The 20,183-nt window shown below is 52.5% G+C and overlaps 1 long non-coding RNA gene across 1 annotated transcript in view; it reads left to right on the top strand.

Moving 5' to 3' along the window:
* Positions 1-18,321: 18,321 nt before the first annotated feature.
* LOC148149515 (uncharacterized) overlaps positions 18,322-20,183 on the top strand; it is a 75,591-nt gene continuing 73,729 nt past the window's right edge. The window contains exon 1 of the long non-coding RNA XR_015757787.1: positions 18,322-18,444. This is a non-coding gene — a long non-coding RNA (uncharacterized LOC148149515). The remainder of the gene's footprint in view (positions 18,445-20,183) is intronic.

Here is a 20,183-nt window from a genome sequence, read left to right as displayed (position 1 = left end):
ACTTTGTGTGTCCATGCCCCCTCCCTCGCTGCGTGTCTCAGCGTGTCCCTCCCTCGCTCTGTGTGTGTGTGTGCATGTCATTCCCTCACTGTGTGTGTTTGTGTGTGTCCCTCCCTCAGTATGTGTGTACGTTTCACTCCCTCGCTGTTTGTGTGTCCCTCACTGGCTCTGTGTGTGTCTGTGTGTCTCTCTCTCACTGTGTGTGCATGTCCCTCAATCTCTGTGTGCGTGTCCATCCCTCGCTGTGTGTTTGTGTATGACCCACCATCGCTGTGTGTGTGCATGTCCTTCCCTCCCTCGCTGTGTGTGTGTGTGTGTGTGTGTGTGTGTGTCTCACCCTCGCTGTGTGTCTGCGTGTATCCCCTTAACTGTGTGTATGTGTGTGTGTCCGTCTTGCTGTGTGTGCGTGTCACTCCCTCGCTGTGTGTGTGTGTGTGTGTGTGTGTGTGTGTGTGTCCCTCCCTTGCTCTTTGTGTATGTCCCCATTGCTGTGTGTGCGTGTGTCCCTCCCTTGCTGTGTCAGTGCGTGCCCCCTCTCACTTTCTGTGCACATTTCCTCCCCTTCACCATGTGTGTGCTTGTCCCTCCTTCCCTGTGTGTGTGTGTGTGTGTCCCTCCCTCGCTGTGTGTGTGTGTGTCCCTCCCTCGCTGTGTGTGTGTGTGTGTCCCTCCCTCGCTGTGTGTGTGTGTGTGTGTGTCCCTCCCTCGCTGTGTGTGTGTGTCCCTCCCTCGCTGTGTGTGTGTGTGTGTCCCTCCCTCGCTGTGTGTGTGTGTGTGTCCCTCCCTCGCTGTGTGTGTGTGTGTGTCCCTCCCTCGCTGTGTGTGTGTGTGTGTGTGCCTCCCTCGCTGTGTGTGTGTGTGTGTGTGTGTGTGTCCCTCCCTCGTGTGTGTGTGTGTGTGTCCCTCCCTCGTGTGTATGCGTGTGTGTGTGTGTGTGTGTGTCCCTCCTTCGCTGTGTGTGTGTGTCTCTCCCTCGCTGTGTGTGTGTGTGTGTGTGTGTGTGTGTGTGTGTCCCTCCCTCGTGTGTGTGTGTCCCTCCCTCGTGTGTGTGCGTGTGTGTCCCTCCTTCGCTGTGTGTGTGTGTCTCTCCCTCGCTGTGTGTGTGTGTCTCTCCCTCGCTGTGTGTGTGTGTCTCTCCCTCGCTGTGTGTGTGTGTCTCTCCCTCGCTGTGTGTGTGTCCCTCCCTCGCTGTGTGTGTGTCCCTCCCTCGCTGTGTGTGTGTGTGTGTCCCTCCCTCGCTGTGTGTGTGTGTCCCTCCCTCGCTGTGTGTGTGTGTGTGTCCCTCCCTCGCTGTGTGTGTGTGTGTGTCCCTCCCTCGCTGTGTGTGTGTGTGTGTCCCTCCCTCCCTCGCTGTGTGTGTGTGTGTGTGTGTGTGTGTGTGTGTCCCTCCCTCGCTGTGTGTGTGTGTGTGTGTCCCTCCCTCGCTGTGTGTGTGTGTCCCTCCCTCGCTGTGTGTGTGTGTGTGTGTGTGTCCCTCCCTCGCTGTGTGTGTGTGTGTGTGTGTCCCTCCCTCGCTGTGTGTGTGTGTGTGTCCCTCCCTCGCTGTGTGTGTGTGTGTGTGTGTCCCTCCCTCGCTGTGTGTGTGTGTGTGTGTCCCTCCCTCGCTGTGTGTGTGTGTGTCCCTCCCTCGCTGTGTGTGTGTGTGTCCCTCCCTCGCTGTGTGTGTGTGTGTCCCTCCCTCGCTGTGTGTGCGTGTGTGTCCCTCCTTCGCTGTGTGTGTGTGTGTGTGTGTCCCTCCCTCGGTGTGTGTGTGTGTGTGTCCCCCTCCCTCGCTGTGTGTGTGTGTGTGTGTCCCTCCCTCGCTGTGTGTGTGTGTGTGTGTGTGTGTCCCTCCCTCGGTGTGTGTGTGTGTGTGTCCCCCTCCCTCGCTGTGTGTGTGTGTGTGTCCCCCTCCCTCGCTGTGTGTGTGTGTGTGTCCCCCTCCCTCGCTGTGTGTGTGTGTCCCCCTCCCTCGCTGTGTGTGTGTGTCCCCCTCCCTCGCTGTGTGTGTGTGTCCCCCTCCCTCGCTGTGTGTGTGTGTCCCCCTCCCTCGCTGTGTGTGTGTGTGTGTGTGTCCCTCCCTCGCTGTGTGTGTGTGTGTGTGTCCCTCCCTCGCTGTGTGTGTGTGTGTCCCCCTCCCTCGTGTGTGTGTGTCCCCCTCCCTCGTGTGTGTGTGTGTCCCCCTACCTCGTGTGTGTCCCCCTCCCTCGTGTGTGTGTCCCTCCCTCGTGTTTGTGTGTGTGTGGACGTGTCCCTCCCTTGCTGTGTGTGGACGTGTCCCTCCCTTGCTGTGTGCGGACGTGTCCCTCCCTCGCTGTGTGCGGGCGTGTGTCTCCCCCTCATTGGGTGTGCGCATGTCCCTCTCTTGCTCTGTCTTTGTGTTTGTGTGTGTCCCTTCCTGGCTGTGTGTTCATGTCCCTCTTTCGCTGTTTATGTCTGTAATTTTGTGCTTGCGCATGCGCGTATCCCTCCCTCGCTGTGTGCGTGTCCCCCTCTTGCTGTGAGTATGTGTGTCCCTGTTGCAGTGTATGTGAGTGTCCTTCCCTGGCTGTGTGTGTATGTGTGTCCCTCCCTTGCTGAGTGTCTGCGTGTATCCCCCTCACTGTCTGTATTTGCGTGTCCCTCCATCGCTGTGTGTGTGTATATGTGTGTGTGTATATTTGTGCATTTCCCTCCCTTGCTTTGCATGTGTGTGCCCCCTCTCAATTTCTGTGCACATGCCCTCCCCCTCGCGGTGTGTGTGCTTGTCCCTCCTCTGTGTGTCCCTCCCTCGCTGTGTGTGTGTCCCTCCCTCGCTTTGCGTTTGTGTGTCCGTCCCTTGTGTGTGCGTGTGTGCATGTGCCTCCCTTGCTCTGTGTTTCTGTGTGTGTATGTACGTGTGCGTGATCCTTCCTCGCTTTGTGTGTCCGTCCCTTGTGTGTGTGAGTGCGTGACCCCCTTGCTGTGTGTGCGTGTCCCACCCTTGCCGTGTCTGTGTGTGTCCTCTCTCGCTGTGTGTGCGTGCCCCCCCTCAATTTCTGTGCACATGCCCTCCCCCTCGACATGTGTGTGTACCTTCCTTCGCTGTATGTGTGTGTATCCCTCCCTTGCTGTGTGTCTGCAGGTAACCCCCTCACTGTGTGTGTTTGTATGTCGCTCGCTCGCTCGCTGTGTGTGCATGTGTCCGTCCCTCGCTTTGTGTGTGTGTGTGTATGTATGTGTGCATGTCCCTCCCTCGCTTTGCATATGTGTTCGTCCTTTGTGTGCGTGTGTGCATGTCTCTCCCTTGCTCTGTGTTTGTGTGTGTATGTATGTGTGCGTGTCATTCCCTCGCTTTGCGTGTATGTGTCCGTCCCGTGTGTGTGTGTGTGTGACCAGCTTGCTGTGTGCGCGTGTCCCACCCTTGCTGTGTCTGTGTGTGTCCTCTCTCGCTGTTTGTGTGCCCCTCTCAATTTCTGTGCACATGCTCTCCCCCTCGACATGTGTGTGCTTGTCCCTCCTTCGTGGTGTGTGCGTGTCCCTCCCTTGCAGTGTATGTGTGTGTCCCTCCCTCGCTGTGTGTCTGCGTGTATTCCCCTCACCATAAGTGTGTGTGTTTGTCCCTTCCTCACTGGGTGTGCGCGTCTCTCCCTTGCTCTGTGTTTATGTGTGTGTGTGTGTGTGTATTTGTGCGTGTCCCTCCCTCGCTTTGCGTGTGGGTACCCCCTCTCAATTTGTATGCACATGCCCTCCCCCTCACGGTGTGTGTGCTTGTCCCTCCTTCGCTGTGTGTTCCTCCCTCGCTATGTGTGTGCCTGTCGCTCCCTTGCTGTGTGTGTGCGTGTCCCTCCCACGCTGGGTTTGTCCATGCTCCCTCCCTCGCTGGGTGTCTCAGCGTGTCCCTCCCTCGCTCTCTGTGTATGTGCGCGTGCATGTCCTTCCCTCACTGTGTCTGTGTGTGTCCCTTCGCTGCATGTTCCTTCCTCGCTGTGTGTGTGTCCCATCCTCGCTGTGTGTGTGTGTGCGTGTCCCTCCCTTGCTGTGTGTGTGTGTCCCCCTCCTCATTGTGTGTGTGGGGGTGTGTCCCTCCCTCGCTGTGTATGTGCATGTCCCTCCCTCGCTGTGTATGTGCGTGTCCCTCCCTCGCTGTGTATGTGTGAGTTTCCCCCCTTGCTCTGTGTGTGTGTGTGTGTCTCTTGGTATGTGTGCTTGACCCTCCCTCGTTGTGTGAGCATGTGTCTCCCCCTCGCAGTGTGTGCGCGTGTCCCTCTCTCACTCTCTGTGTTTGTGTGTGTCCCTCCCTGGCTGTGTGTGTGCGTGTCCCCCTCTCGCTGTATATGTCTGTGTTTGTGTGCTTCCTCATGCGCATGTCGCTCCTCCACTATATGTGCATGTCCTTCCCTCGCTGTCTGTGTGTGTGTGTGTGCGTGTCCCTCCCTCGCTGTGTGTGCATGTCCCTCTCTTCCTGTGTGTGTCTGTGTTTGTGTGCTTCCTCATGCACGTGTCGCTTCCTCGCTGTCTCTGTGTGTGTGTCCATCCCTCGCTCTGTGTGCGTGTGTGTGTCCCTCCCTCGCTCTGTGTGTGTGTGTGTGTGTGTGTGTGTGTGTGTCTTGCTGTGCATGTGTGTCCATGTCCCTCACTGGCTGTGTGTGTGCGTGCCCCTCTCTCGCTGTGTGTCTGTGTTTGTGAGCTTGGGCATGTGCGTGTTCTTCCCTCGCTGTGTGAACGTGTCCCTCTCTTGTGAGTATGTGTCCCTCTTGCAGTGTATTTGAGTGTCCTTCCCTAACGCTGTGTGTATGTGTGTGTGTGTATGCATGTGTGTCCCTCCCTCACTGTTTATGTGTCAGTTTCCTGCCCTGTGTGTTTTACTCTCGCTGTGTGTGTGTGTACGTGGCCCTCCCTCGCTGTGTGTGCGTGTGTCTCTCCCTCGCTGTTTGTGTGCGTGTCCCTCTCTTGCTCTGAGTGTATGTGTGTGTGTGTTTGTGTGTGTCCATGTCCCTCACTGGCTGTGTGTGTGCGTGCACCTCTCTCGCTGTGTGTCTGTGTTTGTGTGCTTGAGCATGCGCGTGTCCATGGTGTGCGTGTCCCCTCTTGCTGTGAGTATGTGTGACCCTTTTACAATGTATGTGAGTGTCCTTCCCTCACTGTGTGTGTGTCCCTCTTGGTATGAGTGCTTGGCCTTCCCTCGTTGTATGCATGTCACTCCCACACTGTGTGTCTGTGTGTATGTGTGCGTGTGCCTCCCTTGCTTTATGCATGTGTGTGTGCGCCTCTTGCTGTGTGTGCGTGTGTTACTCCCTCGCTCTGAGTGTGTGTCAGTCCCTTGTGTGTGTGTTTGTCCCTCCCTCACTGTATGTGCGTGTCCCTCCTCCGCTTTGCGTGTGTGTCCCCATCCCTCGCAGTGTGTCCCTCCCTCGCCATGTGTCTGCGTGTAGCCCCCTCACTGTGTGTATTTGCATGTCCCTCCATCGCTGTGTGTGTGTATATTTGTGCGTGTCCCTCCCTCGCTTTGCATGTGTGTGCCCCCTCTCAATTTGTGTGCACAAGCCCTCCCCCTCGCGGTGTGTGTGCTTGTCCCTCCTTCGCTATGTGTCGCTCCCTTGCTGTGTGTGTCCATGCTCCCTTCCTCGCTGTGTGTCTCAGCGTGTCCCTCCCTCGCTCTGTGTGTGGGTGTGTGTGTGTGTGTGTGTGTGTGTGTCCCCTTGCTGTGTGTGTCCGTGTCCCTCCCTCGCTCTGTGTGTCCCTCTCTCGTTGTGTGTGTGTGTCCCTCCCTCACTGTGTGTGTGTGTGTGTGTGTGTGTCTCGCTGTGCATGTGTGGGTGTGTGGCCCTCCCACGCTGTGTGTGCATGTGTCTCCTCCTCACCGTGTGTACGCGTGTCCCTCTTGCTGTGTGTGTGTGTTTGTGTGTGTCCATGTCCCTCCCTGGCTATGTGTGTGCATGCCCCTCTCTCGCTGTGTGTCTGTGTTTGTGTGCTTGAGCATGAGCGTGTCCATCCCTCGCTGTGTGTGCGTGTCCCCTCTTGCTGTGAGTATGTGTGACCCTTTTACAGTGTATGTGTGTGTCCTTCGCGTGTGTGTGTGTGTGAGTGCATGTGTCCCTCCCTCGTCTTGTCAGCGTGTGCCCCCTCTCACTTTCTGTGCACATTTCCTCTCCTTCGCCGTGTGTGTGCTTGTCCCTCTTTCCCTGTGTGTGTGTGTGTGTGTGTCTGTGTCTGTCTCCCTCGCTGTGTGTTTGTGTATGACCCTCCATCGCTGTGTGTGTGTGTGTCCCTCACTTGCTCTGTGTGTGTGCGCATGTCCTTCCCTCCCTCGCTCTGTGTGTGTGTGTGTGTGTGTGTGTGTGTGTGTGTGTGTGTGTGTGTGTATACATTTCACTCCCTCGCTGTTTGTGTGTCCCTCACTGTGTGTGTGTGTGTGTGTCCTACTCTCGCTGTGTGTCTGCGTGTATCCCCTTAACTGTATGTATGTGTGCGTGTCCCTCCCTCACTTTGTGTGTCCATGCCCCCTCCCTCGCTGCGTGTCTCAGCGTGTCCCTCCCTCGCTCTGTGTGTGTGTGTGCATGTCATTCCCTCACTGTGTGTGTTTGTGTGTGTCCCTCCCTCAGTATGTGTGTACGTTTCACTCCCTCGCTGTTTGTGTGTCCCTCACTGGCTCTGTGTGTGTCTGTGTGTCTCTCTCTCACTGTGTGTGCATGTCCCTCAATCTCTGTGTGCGTGTCCATCCCTCGCTGTGTGTTTGTGTATGACCCACCATCGCTGTGTGTGTGCATGTCCTTCCCTCCCTCGCTGTGTGTGTGTGTGTGTGTGTGTGTGTGTCTCACCCTCGCTGTGTGTCTGCGTGTATCCCCTTAACTGTGTGTATGTGTGTGTGTCCGTCTTGCTGTGTGTGCGTGTCACTCCCTCGCTGTGTGTGTGTGTGTGTGTGTGTGTGTGTGTGTGTCCCTCCCTTGCTCTTTGTGTATGTCCCCATTGCTGTGTGTGCGTGTGTCCCTCCCTTGCTGTGTCAGTGCGTGCCCCCTCTCACTTTCTGTGCACATTTCCTCCCCTTCACCATGTGTGTGCTTGTCCCTCCTTCCCTGTGTGTGTGTGTGTGTGTCCCTCCCTCGCTGTGTGTGTGTGTGTCTCCCTCACTGTGTGTGTGTGCACGTTTCACTCCCTCGCTCGCTGTGTGTGTGTGTGTTCCACCCTCGCTGTGTATGTGTGTGTGTGTGTCCCTCACTCACTGTGTGTGCTTGTCCATCCCTCGCTGTGTGTGTACGTGTGTGTGCGCGCGCGCGTCCTTCACTTGCTGTGTATGTGCATGTCCATCCCTCGCTGTGTGTGTGTGTCCCTCCCTCGCAGTGCCTGTGCATGTCCCCCTTGCTTTTGTGTGTGCGTGCACCCTCTCAGTTTCTGTGCACATGCCCTTCCCCTCGCCGTGTGTCTGCTTATCCCTCCTTCCCTGTGTGTGTGTCCCTTCCTCGCTGTTTGTGTGTACGTGTCACACCGTCACAGTATGTGTTTGTGTGTCCCCCCTTCACTGCGTGTCCCTCACTCGCTGTTTGTGTGTGTGTCACTCCATCGTGATGTGTGTATGTGTCTCTCTCTCTCACTGTGTGTGTGCGCGTGTCCCTCCCTCGCTCTGTGTGTGTGTGTGTGTATATACGTGCGTGTCCCTCCCTCGCTGTGTGTGTGTATATGTATGCGTGTCAATTCCTCACTGTGCTTGTGTGTCCCTCCGATGCTATGTGAGTGTGTGTGCGTGTCCCTCCCTCGCTTTGTATGTGTGTGTGTCCCTCTTGCTGTGTGTGTGTCCCTCACTCACCGTGTCAGTGTGTGTCCCCTCTCACTCTGTGTGCGTGCCCCCTCTCACTTTCTGTGCACATGCCCTCCCCCTCGCTGTGTGTGTTTGTGTATGACCCATCACTGTGTTTGTGCATGTCCTTCCCTTGCTGTGTGTGTGTCCCTCACTTGCTCTGTGTGTGCGCATGTCCTTCCCTCCTTTGCTGGGTGTGTGTGTTCCTCCCTCACTGTGTGTGTGTACGTTTCACTCCCTCGCTGTTTGTGTGTCCCTCGCTGTGTGTGTGTGTCCCACTCTCGCTGTGTGTGTGTGTCCCTCCCTTGCTTTGTGTGTCCATGCCCCCTCCCTCGCTGCGTGTCTCAGCGTGTCATTCCCTCACTGTGTGTGTGTGTGTGTGTCCCTCCCTCACTGTGTGTGTGTACGTTTCACTCCCTCGCTGTTTGTGTCCCTCGCTGGCTGTGTGTGTGTGTGTCCCACCCTCGCTGTGTGTGTGTGTGTGTGTCCCTCTCACTGTGTGTGTGTCCCTCACTCTGTGTGCGTGTCGATCCCTCGCTGTGTGTTTGTGTATGACCCACCATCGCTGTGTGTGTGCATGTCCTTTCCTCCCTCGCTGTGTGTGTGTGTGTGTGTGTGTGTGTGTGTGTGTGAGAGACTCTCTCACTGTGTGTGTGTGTACGTTTCACTCCCTCGCTGTTTGTGTGTCCCTTGCTCACTGTGTGTGTGTGTGTGTGTGCCCCCCTCCCTTGCTCTTTGTGTATATCCCCCTCGCTGTGTGAGTGCATGTCCCCCATTGCTGTGTGTGCGTGTGTCCCCCCCTCGCTGTGTCAGTGCATGTCCCCTCTCACTGTGTGTGCACATTTCCTCCTCCTCGCCGTGTGTGTGCTTGTCCCTCCTTCCCTGTGTGTGTGTGTCCCTCCCTCGCTGTGTGTGTGTCCCTCCCTCGCTGTGTGTGTGTGTCCCTCCCTCACTGTGTCTACATTTCACTCCCTCGCTGTTTGTGTATCCCTCCCTCGCTGTGTGTGTGTACATTTCACTCCCTCGCTGTTTGTGTGTCCCTCGCTCGCTGTATGTGTGTGTGTCCCTCACTCACTGTGTGTGCTTGTCCATCCCTCGCTGTGTGTGTGTGTGTGTGTGTGTGTGTGTGTGTGCGCGCGCACGCGCGCATGTCCTTCACTTGCTGTGTATGTGCATGTCCATCCCTCGCTGTGTGTGCATGTCCCTCCCTGTATGTGTGTGCGTGTGTCTCTCCATTGCTGTCTGTGTGTGTGTGTCCATCCCTTGTATGTGTGTGTCCCTCCCTTGCTCTTTGTGTATATCCCCCTCACTGTATGTGCGCCTCTCCCCTCGGTGTGAGTGCATGTCCCCCCTTGCTGTGTGTGCGTGTGTCCCTCCCTCGCAGTGCCTGTGTGTGTCCGCCTTGCTGTTATGTGTGCGTGCACCCTCTCAGTTTCTGTGCACATGTTCTTCCCCTCGCCGTGTGTCTGCTTGTCCCTCCTTCCCTGTGTGTGCGCGTGTCCCTTCCTCGCTGTTTGTGTGTACGTGTCACACCGTCACAGTATGTGTTTGTGTGTCCCCCCTTCACTGCGTGTCCCTCCCTCACTGTGTGTGTGTGTGTCCGTTCCTCTCTCACTGTGTGCGTGTCCATCCCTCGCTGTGTGTTTGTGTATGACCCACCATTGCTGTGTGTGTGCATGTCCTTCCCTCCCTCGCTGTGTGTGTGTGTGTGTGTGTGTGTGTGTGTGTGTCACTCACTGTGTGTGTGTGTACGTTTCACTCCCTCGCTGTTTGTGTGTCCCACCCTCGCTCTGTGTGTGTGTGTGTCCCACCCTCGCTGTGTATGTGTGTGTGTGTCCCGCCCTCGCTGTGTATCTGCGTGTATCCCCTTAACTGTGTGTATGTGTGTGTGTCCCTCTTGCTGTGTGTGCATGTCACTCCCTCGCTGTGTGTGTGTGTCCCTCACTCACTGTGTGTGCTTGTCCATCCCTCAGTGTGTGTGTGTGTGTGTGTGTGTGTATGCGCGTGTCCCTCCCTCACTGTGTGTCCCCCTCTTGCTGTGAGTGTGTGTATCCCTCTTGCAGTGTATGTGAGTGTCCATCCCTCGCTGTGTGTGTGTATATGTATGCGTGTCAATTCCTCACTGTGCTTGTGTGTCCCTCCCACGCTGTGTGTGTGTGCGTGTCCCTCCCTCGCTTTGTATGTGTGTGTGTCCCTCTTGCTGTGTGTATGTCCCTCCCTCACCGTGTCAGTGTGTGTCCCCTCTCACTCTGTGTGCGTGCCCCCTCTCACTTTCTGTGCACATTTCCTCCCCCTCGCCGTGTGTGTGCTTGTCCCTCCTTCCCTGTGTGTGTGTGTGTCCCTCCCTCGCTGTGTGTGTTTGTGTATGACCCATCACTGTGTGTGCGCATGTCCTTCCCTCCCTTGCTGTGTGTGTGTGTCCCTCCCTCACTGTGTGTTTGTACGTTTCACTTCCTCAATATTTGTGTGTCCCTCCCTCGCTGTGTGCGTGTCCCTCTCTCGATGGGTGTGTTTGTGTATGACCCTCCATCGCTGTGTGTGTGTGTCCCTCACTTGCTCTGTGTGTGTGCATGTCCTTCCCTCCCTCACTGTGTGTGTGTGTGTGTGTGTGTGTGTGTGTGTGTCACTCTCTCACTGTGTGTGTACGTTTCACTCCTTCGCTGTTTGTGTGTCCCTCCCTTGCTGTGTGTATGTGTGTGTCCCTCCCTCACTTTGTATGTGTGTCCCTGTTGCTGTGTGTGCATGTCACTCCCTCGCTGTGTGTGTGTGTGTGTGTCCCTGCCTTGCTCTTTGTGTATATCCCCCTCGCAGTGTGAGGGCATGTCCCCCATTGCTGTGAGTGCATGTGTCCCTCCCTTGCTGTGTGTGTGTGTGACCAGCTTGCTGTGTGCGCGTTCCCACCCTTGCCATGTCTGTGTGTGTCCCCTCTCGCTGTTTGTGTGCCCCTCTCAATTTCTGTGCACATGCCCTCCCCTTCGACATGTGTGTGCTTGTCCCTCCTTCGCGGTGTGTGCGTGTCCCTCCCTTGCAGTGTAAGTGTGTGTCCCTCCCTCGCTGTGTGTCTGCGTGTATTCTCCTCACCATAAGTGTGTGTGTTTGTCCCTTCCTCACTGGGTGTGCGCGTCTCTCCCTTGCTCTGTGTTTGTGTGTGTTTGTCCCTCCTTCGCTTTACGTGTGTGTGTCCCCGTCCCTCGCTGTGTGTATGTGCGCGTCCCTCCCTCGCTTCGTGTGTGTGTGTCCCTCGCTCGCTTCATGTGTGCGTATCCCTCTCTCGCTGCGTGTGTGCGTATCCCTCCCTCGCTTCGTGTGTGCGTGTCCCTCGCTCGCTGCGTGTGTGCGTGTCCCTCGCTCGCTGCGTGTGTGCGTGTCCCTCGCTCGCTGCGTGTGTGCGTGTCCCTCGCTCGCTGCGTGTGTGCGTGTCCCTCGCTCGCTGCGTGTGTGCGTGTCCCTCGCTCGCTGCGTGTGTGCGTGTCCCTCGCTCGCTGCGTGTGTGCGTGTCCCTCGCTCGCTGCGTGTGTGCGTGTCCCTCGCTCGCTGCGTGTGTGCGTGTCCCTCGCTCACTGCGTGTGTGCGCGTGTCCCTCGCTCGCTGCGTGTGTGCGCGTGTCCCTCGCTCGCTGCGTGTGTGCGCGTGTCCCTCGCTCGCTGCGTGTGTGCGCGTGTCCCTCGCTCGCTGCGTGTGTGCGCGTGTCCCTCGCTCGCTGCGTGTGTGCGCGTGTCCCTCGCTCGCTGCGTGTGTGCGCGTGTCCCTCGCTCGCTGCGTGTGTGCGCGTGTCCCTCGCTCGCTGCGTGTGTGCGCGTGTCCCTCGCTCGCTGCGTGTGCGCGCGTGTCCCTCGCTCGCTGCGTGTGCGCGCGTGTCCCTCGCTCGCTGCGTGTGCGCGCGTGTCCCTCGCTCGCTGCGTGTGTGCGCGTGTCCCTCGCTCGCTGCGTGTGTGCGCGTGTCCCTCCCTCGCTGCGTGTGTGCGCGTGTCCCTCCCTCGCTGTGTGTGTCCTTCCCTCGCTGTGTGTCAGCATGTATCCCCCTCACTGTGTGTCTGCGGGTATCCCCCTCACTGTGTGTGTGTGCATGTCCTTCTCTCGCTCTGTGTCTGCGGGTATCCCCCTCACTGTGTGTGTGTGCATGTCCTTCCCTCGCTCTGTGTCTGCGGGTATCCCCCTCACTGTGTGTGTGTGCATGTCCTTCCCTCGCTCTGTGTGTGTGTTTGTGCATGTCCTTCCCTCGCTGTGTGTCTGCGGGTATCCCCCTCACTGTGTGTGTTTGCGTGTCGCTCCCTTGCTGTGTGTGTGTGTCCGTCCAAAATTTGCACCATCAGTGGATTGGCGATCATAAATTGACTGTGGTATTCAGGAATGTGTGGTGTAAGTAAGTTCACCACGAGAAATGCAGGGTTTAATGTACAGGTAGAGGGGTGGGTCTGGGTAGGATGCTCTTCAGAGGAATGGACTGGTTGGGCCGAATGGCCTGGTTGCACACGATGGCGATTCTATTCAGGTTATTGTCCAGCCCTGTCAACCATCCCTGTCTCCTACACCTGGCCTGATCCCCAATATTCTCCTGAACACTGTAATCTCCTCCAGACTCTAAAACCCTCCTTGGCGATGTAACTTTCTCCAGTCCTTACAAAGATCAAAATGTCTGTCACCTCTTCCTGCTTTTCGAACCCTCCCTATAACTATTACCATTTGGTACAGCACTCCCAATCATTGTTCCCTCTTGAAACTCCCATAAACATTTGTATCTCTGAAAACTCATCTGGACTGTCTCAACTTCCCTTTAACAGTTATGTGCTGAGACCTGCTCTATATCAGTGAAGTAATTAAGTCTTGGCAACACTCACTGTTATAATCTCCCTCCAGCTTAACGGCACCGAGGATCTGTAGAAGCTCTTTTCAAACCGGCAGCCATGTCTGTGTCTGTAATCTCCTCCACTCCCCATAATACATTCTCTCTGAGCTCCTCTGTCATCCACTAAACACTCCCTAACACTGTCTGTATCAGTGTAACCTTCACCAAAACACAACCTTCTCTATCTGTGTAAATCCCTACACCAGTCCCTGTCCCTCTCAGCTCCGTCTAACAATACAACCCTCCATGTCTGTGTATTCACCTTCAGTCCCTACTCACCTCCCTATCTGTGTAACCTTCTCCATGCATTTTTGCTTCAGTCTCTTCAACTGTCCCTGTCAGTGTAACCTCTTCCAGACGCGAAAACCCTCCTCTTTTTGACTTACTCAGACCACACAACCTTCACTATCTATAACCTACTCCTGTCTGAGAAACCTACCTCTGCAAATTGCTCCAACTCTTCAACTCTCCATAAGCTCCTGCAGATCTTACATCCCTCCCTATCTACCAAATCTCTTCCATTCCCTAAACAGTCTGTGGAGACCCGACCACCATCCCTATCAGTGTAATCCTCTCAGGTCTCTGCAGTATTCCTGATCTGTCGAACTCATTCCATGCCTGTGCCTCTCCCAATCCAGTCCCTACAAAACCCACTATCTATTTAACACCCTCCTGTCACTATAACCCCCATGTCAATGTAAGCTCCTCCTGTGTCTCCACCATCTACCCATCTTCATAACCTTGTCCAGCTCTTACACCACTATCTGTTTAATCGTCACCCTCCCCTACAACTTCCTCCTGTTTGTGCTATGCTCCCTTATCTGTGAAACTGTCTCTGACCAAAATTGTTATCCCAATCTCTGAAAATTCCAGATTCCACAGCCTCCATAACCCCCAGAACCTAAGCCTTCCTATGTCTATAAACATCTTCAGTCACGACTACCCTGCATATCTCTGTTTGTTCTTCCAGTCGATACAAACCTCTTTATCTCTGTAATCTGCTCAGCTCCCTAAAACACTCTCTGTCTGTGATCCAGCCATGTCCTACAAACATCCTTATCCCTGTAAACTTCTCTATCCCTCCCAACATTCCCATCTCCATGAGCCCGTCAGCCCTACAGCTCTCCACATTTATGTAACCTCCTGTGGGTCTATGGTCCTCCCTCCCTGTGAAACCACCTCCAGTCCCCACATCCCTCCCAATCTGGGTCCTCTGCTCCAGATCAGACCATTGCTGTCTCTGTAACCACCCCCACTCCGGCCAACTCTTCCCATTTGTGTAACCTCGTTCAGACCCCATACTCTCCAGCTTCCTGAATCCTCTTCCTGCATTGCAACCAAAACCACATGTTTATGTAATATCCACCAGTGCTTACACCCTTCCCAACTCAGTAACCTTTTGCAGTCCTAACAAAGCACCTAAACTGTGAAACCTCTCATTTCCCTACAATCCTCCCTCCCTCCTCAAATGCCTTCATCACCATGAAACCTCACAATTACTTAAGCCTCATTTTGGCACGGCAACCCTCATAATGTCTGCAAAATTCTCGTGTCCTGATATGCCTCCCTATCTCCGTAACCCCCACCACCCTCCAGTGCCCTTCTGGGGAACATGGCAGAGGAGGGAAGATTTGTAGAGTCTGGACCATATTACGGAGGTAGAATTCTGGGAATTACAGATTTAGTCTAATGTCTGTGAAGTGCAGATTATTGGCGAGGACTCTAAAGACAGGATTTATGACTACTTGGAAAACCATAGTTAAATTCGAGACAGTCAGCATGGGTTTGTGAGGGGTAGGTCATGCCTCACAAACCTTACTGAATTCTTTGAGGATATGACAGAATACATTGATGTTTCATTCAGAAAAGAAGGATGATTGGGATACAGGGAAATCTGTCTGTCTGGATACAGGATCGGATGGCCCAGAGAAGACAGAGGTTGGCAGCAGATGGACAGTATTGAGCCTGGAGCTCAGTGACCAGTGGTGTTCTGTAACAATCGGCTCTGGGACCCTGTTCTCTGTGATTTTTATAAATGACTTGGATGTGGATGTTGGAGAGTGGGTTAGTAAGTTTGCCAATCACACCAAGGTTGGTGGAGTGGTGGGGAACATGGAGGGCTGTTGTAGGTTGCAATGGGACATTGACAGGATGCAGAGCTGGGCTGGAAGTGGCAGATGGAGTTCAATCTGGAAAAGTGTGAAGTGATTCATTCTGGAAGGTCGAATTTGAATACAGAATACAGGGTGAAAGGCAGAATACTTGGCAGTGTGGAGGAACAGTGAGATTGTGGGGTCCGTGTCCATAGATCCCTCAAGTTGCCACACACGTTGATGGGGTTGTTAAAAAGGCATATGTTGTGTTGGCTTTCCTTAGCAAGGGGATCGATTTTAAGAGCCATGAGGTTTTTTTGCATCTTTATAGCATCCCGGTGAGACTACAATTGGAATATTGTGTTCAGTTCTGGTCCCCTGTTTACAGGAAGGATGTGCAAGATTTAGAGAGCGTACACAGGAGATTTTCCAGGATGCTGCCTGGAATGGAGGGCATTTCTTATGGAGAAAGGTTGAGGGAGCTAAGGCTTTGCTCATTGGAGTGAAGAAGTAGGTGGGGTGACTTGGTAGAGGTGAACAAGATGATGAGAGGCACAGAGTGAGTGAATAGTCAGAGACTTTTCCTCCTATGGCATAAATGGCTGTTACAAGGGGGTATAATTTTAAGGTGATTGGAGGATGGATAAGAGGATAGAAAATGGTAGGTGGTTGAATGGACTGCTAATGGTGGTAGTAAAATAAGACACATTTGGGACATGTAATAGACTCTTAGACAGACACATGGAGAGTAGTAAAACGAAGGGTATGTAAGTTAGTTTGATCTTACAGTCGGATAAAAAGTTGTCATAGCATCATGGCCGAAGGGTCTTGGGCTGAACTGTTCTGTGTTCTACGTTCTGTCTGGTAAACTGGGTAATAAGCTCAGATCAGTGTAAAAGGATATGGCATTCAGGAGGAGCTAGTGAACTGGATACAAAAATTACTTGATGGTAGGAGACAGAGGGTGGTGGGAGACATGTTTTTCTGACTGGAGGCATGGAAACTGCAGTGTAGTGGGTTCACTGTTGTTTGTCATTTGGATAAATGGTTTGGATGGGAGTATTGGTTTCCTGGTAAGTAAGCTTCTTGGGTGTCACTGACATTGTTGGTAAAGTGGTTAGTGGAGAAGATTATCTATGATACAACAGGATGAACAGTCCTGCTGGGATAGTGAGCTGAAGAATAGCAGATGGAGTTTAATTAACAACCAGGGTGGGACTTGTACAGTTAATGCTCGGACCCTGGGTAGTGTTGTCAGTCAGTGACCCAGGGATGCAGGTACACAGCTCTTTGAATGTGGTGTCACAGGTAGACAGGCTGGTGAAGCAGGCGTTTGGGATGGTTACCTTCATTAGGAGAGCATTGAGAGGAGGAGTTCGGATGTCATGGTGTATCTGTAAAAAACATTGGTGAGGCTATCATAAAAACATTGTTGTTCAGTAGGAAGAACTCACCTGGTTCACTTGCCTCAGTTAGGGAAGGACATCTGACATTCTAACCTGGTCTGGACGTCATGTGACTCCAGACCCACAGCAATATGGCTGACTCTGAGCTGCCCTCTGGGTAATTAGCAGTGGGGTCAAAGAATGTTAGTCCAGGCAATGACACTCACATCCCATGAATGAATAAATAAAAATACATATGTCCCTCCCTCCCTCTGCAAACACCTCCACCTGCAGCAATCTGTACTGGCTTTGTAACACCGTTCAGACCCTGACCACTCTCACCACCTCCAGCACCTTCACCTCTCCCTGTTCCTATTGTACCATTAAACCTTGACAATCATTCCCCTTCCCACTGCCATTCTCCTTCTAGCAGACCCTTTGAAATCCATTTAACATTTACACCTAAAGCACTCTCTCACTTCAGGATTTAAGTATTTTGTGGTGATCTTCTCAGCCTCATAATCTAGTATGATCCCTTTTTTCCTGAGTGAGGGACCAGTGGGGATTTCTTGCTGAGGTTTTTACCGTTTCAATGGAATATCCTTTTGTTGAGTGTTTTATACTATTCCATTAAATGTTTTCCACTGTTCATTTACTGACACATGTTTCAGTCTGTTTAGCCTGTTTACCTTGGTCAGTTCTCTCAAATTCATGTAATTGGCTATTTTTGTTTGTAGTTGTAGTTTGTCCTTTCTGTGATTCACTTTAAAACTTTATATTTATTTAAACTGCACTTTATAACAATTTCCCGAAGGATCTCTGCAGGTGACGTTACTCATTCACTAAGTTTCATCACACGGTCGCTCTGTGATATTTGTGCAACTGGCTAGGGACTTAATGTGTTTTTCAAAGAAACACTGAAAAAAAATTAACCGAACTCCTCTTCGAATATCAATGCTGTCCTTGTGATTGACCCCGATTATACGAATATTAAAGTTTCCAAAATTATCATAATGCCTTTGTTAAAATAATTCCAATGAGTTCCTGTTTAATGCAGTGATGAGTCATGCAATACTGTTCGTTGGCTAAAACTATTCTGCTGCTCGTGTCCTTGGCAAGTAGTAGCCAGTATTTACATTCAGACTGACTCTACTTCATGATCTGCGACCAAATGCTTTCTCTGTAATGCCTTTGGAATCCATTATTGTTAGGGTTACTCATTTTGCCTGAGTCTCCGCAAGATTGTGAACCACTGAATATTTTTGTTCACGCTGTATCCATGTCTCCCAGCTGTCTAAATCTCTTTTATCGCTTTGTAATAAGGTAGATGGATTTGTGACAGCGACGTTGTCCATTTGAAAAAAAAACAGAACTTACTCTTTCCCACAATTTTCTGTCACAAATCTATTTGCTGATGTACAATTTTAGTTAAACTCTGTCCCATCCTGTTCCTTTCTGCTTGTCTTCAGCCACATTCCCATGCTGTTCCATTGCTTCACCTTTTCCCTTTGGATTTGGAAAGCTCCTTTCACCTGAACCCTGTCCCTGCATCCTCTCTGTCAGTTTCAAACCCTGTCCATAAACCTACCGACATGATCGGCCAGGACCCTGGTCGCAGCACGGTTCCAGTGGGACCATCCGAATGGATTATTGTTGTAAATCAGGTCTGGGATGTGTGTGTCTCTGGCTGACCAGCCTTTCTTGCCCAGCCCTAGCTGCTCTTGAGCTGAGTAACTTGCTCGGCCATTTCAGAGGGTCATTGAGAGGCAATCACTTTTCTGTGGGGATGTCGTGCAGACCACGTCAGGGTGGGCAGATGTCCTTCTCTAAAGGACAAGTGTTTGGATTTGTTGTACATCAGCACTGGTCTCATACTAATTTGTGGATTGTTAATTATTATTTCTAAAATTATTGATTTCAAATGTCTCCATTTCAGATGGTGAGATTCAAACCTGCCTCCCCTGAACATTAGCTGAGGTTTTGGATACATTCTCTCGCAATAATACCGCTATCCCATTACTTCACCTGCTCACTGGCTGCTCATCCCTGAGCACTGATACCAGAGCATCATGAAGCTAAACCCATTCTTCCAACATGACTGTGTGATCCTGACATCTTCCAGCAATCTGGGACTATTACTTAATATCGCTCCATTTTACAGGTCTCTGTGGGACTCAGTCCCATTCTCCATGTGTAACCCTCACTGCATCTGTTTAATTTTCCATTCTGTCTATTTCTCTGTCTCCTGTAGTTACTCAGGAAGGTCCTGACTCAATAGCCTTCCCAGTTGCGTGGTAGATTGTCCATCACCACATTGAACACAGTTGGTCTGCCAGAGAGAGACAAAGGGAAAGGTGATCTGGAGCCTTCAATAAATCCTGTAGTGAGGTAAGGTCACCCACAGTGCACAGAGCAAAGAGCAATGAGAGGGTTCCAAACATCTGTGAACAAGACATGACATTGATACAGTGCTGGAGGGGGAGCACCGTGCACACACACACCCCAGGGTCAGTCACCACCCCTAATGTAAGTTCTGTTGTACTGAGACTCACTACTCTGCAACACTGTATCTATGGCATGTCTTGTGGTCCAGTGTCTTTAATAATTTTTAATTCCTATAACAATTCCTATTTCTGTAACCTCCTCGCTTCCCGATAGCCCCTTCACATATTTGAAATGTACTGCATTCCAGTCTACCATCCCTATCCCTGTAACTTGCTTCAGTATCTGCAACATGCCTTATCTCGGTAGTCTCCTCCTCCAATAAGTAAAAAACAAGGACTGCAGATGCTGGAAACCAGAGTCTAGATTAGAGTGGTGCTGGAAAAGCACGGCAGGCCAGGCAGCATCCGAGAAGCAGGAAAATCGACGTTTCGGGCAAAAGCCTTTCATCAGGAATAGAGGCCGGGAGCCTGCAGGATGGAGAGATAAATGAGAGGGGGGTGGGGAATGGGGAGAAAATAGCATAGAGTACAGTAGGTGAATGAGGGTGGGGATAAAGGTAATAGGTCAGAGATGAGGGTGGAGTGGATATGTGGAAAGGGAGATAGGCCGGTAGGACAAGGTCATGAGGGCAGTGCTGAGAAGGAAGGCTGGAGGTGGGGTGAGATGGGGGAAGGGGAAATGAGGAAATTGGTGAAATCCACATTGATGCCCTGGGGTTGAAGTGTTCCGAGGTGGAAGATGAGGCGTTCTTTCTCCAGGCACGGGTAGTGAGGATGCGGCGGTGGAGGAAGCCCAGGAACTGCACGTCCTCAGCAGAGTGGGAGGGAGAGTTGAAATGTTGGGACACAGGTCGGTGGGGTTGATTGGTGTGGTTGTCCCAGAGATGTTCCCTAAAGCGCTCTGCTGGGAGGCGTCCAGTCTCCCTAATGGAGAGGAGACCGCATCAGGCGCACTGCTACCAGTACTCAGGGAGGACTAAGCTATTTTATTGGGATAGTCTGGACTCCCTGACCACAGGGAATAAAAACTTTGTCTATTTATGCTATTCATGTCCCTCATAATTTTGTAAACCTCTGTAAGGTCACCCCTCAGCCTCCGACGTTCCAGGGAAAACAACCCCAGCCTGTTCAGCCTCTCCCTGTAGCTCAAATCCTCCAACCCTGGCAACATCTTTGTAAATCTTTTCTGAACACTTTCAAGTTTCACAACATCTTTCCGATAAGGAGACCAGAATTGCACGCAATATTCCAACAGTGGCCTAACCAGCGTCCTGTACAGCTGCAACATGACCTCCCAACTCTTGTACTCAATACTCTGACCAACAAAGGAAAGCATATCAAACACCTTCTTCACTATCCTATCTACCTGTGAATTCACATTCAAGGAGCTATGAACCTGCACTCCAAGGTCTCTTTCTTCAGTAACACTCACTAGGACCTTACCATTAAGTATTATAAGTTCTGCTAAGATTTGCTTTCCCAAAATGCAACACCTCGCATTTATCTGAAATAAACTTCATCTGCCACTTCTCAGCCCATTGGCCCACCTGGTCCAGATCCAGTTTTAACCTGAGGTAGCCCTCTTCACAAGACATGACATTAATACAGTACTGGAGGGGGAGCACAGTACACACAAACACCCCAGGCTCAATCACCACCCCTAACGTAAGTTCTGTTGTACTG

The sequence above is a fragment of the Chiloscyllium plagiosum genome, unplaced genomic scaffold (assembly GCF_037043375.1).
Source record: "Chiloscyllium plagiosum isolate Xiang-an unplaced genomic scaffold, Cpla_swu_hap1 HiC_scaffold_8, whole genome shotgun sequence".
Lineage (NCBI taxonomy): Eukaryota > Metazoa > Chordata > Chondrichthyes > Orectolobiformes > Hemiscylliidae > Chiloscyllium > Chiloscyllium plagiosum.
Note: the sequence above shows the minus strand (reverse complement) of the source record. Positions and strands in the feature narration are given on the sequence as shown.